Below are 264 nucleotides of genomic sequence, written 5' to 3'. Positions count from 1 at the left end.
AAAGAAGGAGCAAACCACACTAGAGCACCAGCCAACCCCCCCCCCCCACAAAGAGGTGTTATTTGTGAACAGAAAAGTTATATGTTTGATTAAACCCATGTTTCCAAAAATTAATAAGAAAGAACTGAAACCACTAGAAAACGACACGACCCGACGACACGACCCAACGACCCGACCCGACCTGATGACAAGACCCGACCCGATCTCATGACAAGACCCGACCCGACCCGACCCGATCTCGTTAATGGGAACCACCTATAACCA

Source organism: Aplysia californica, unplaced genomic scaffold (genome assembly GCF_000002075.1).
Source record: "Aplysia californica isolate F4 #8 unplaced genomic scaffold, AplCal3.0 scaffold00732, whole genome shotgun sequence".
Taxonomy (NCBI): domain Eukaryota; kingdom Metazoa; phylum Mollusca; class Gastropoda; order Aplysiida; family Aplysiidae; genus Aplysia; species Aplysia californica.
The sequence above is the reverse complement of the archived record's forward strand: the minus strand, read 5'-3'. Positions refer to the sequence as shown.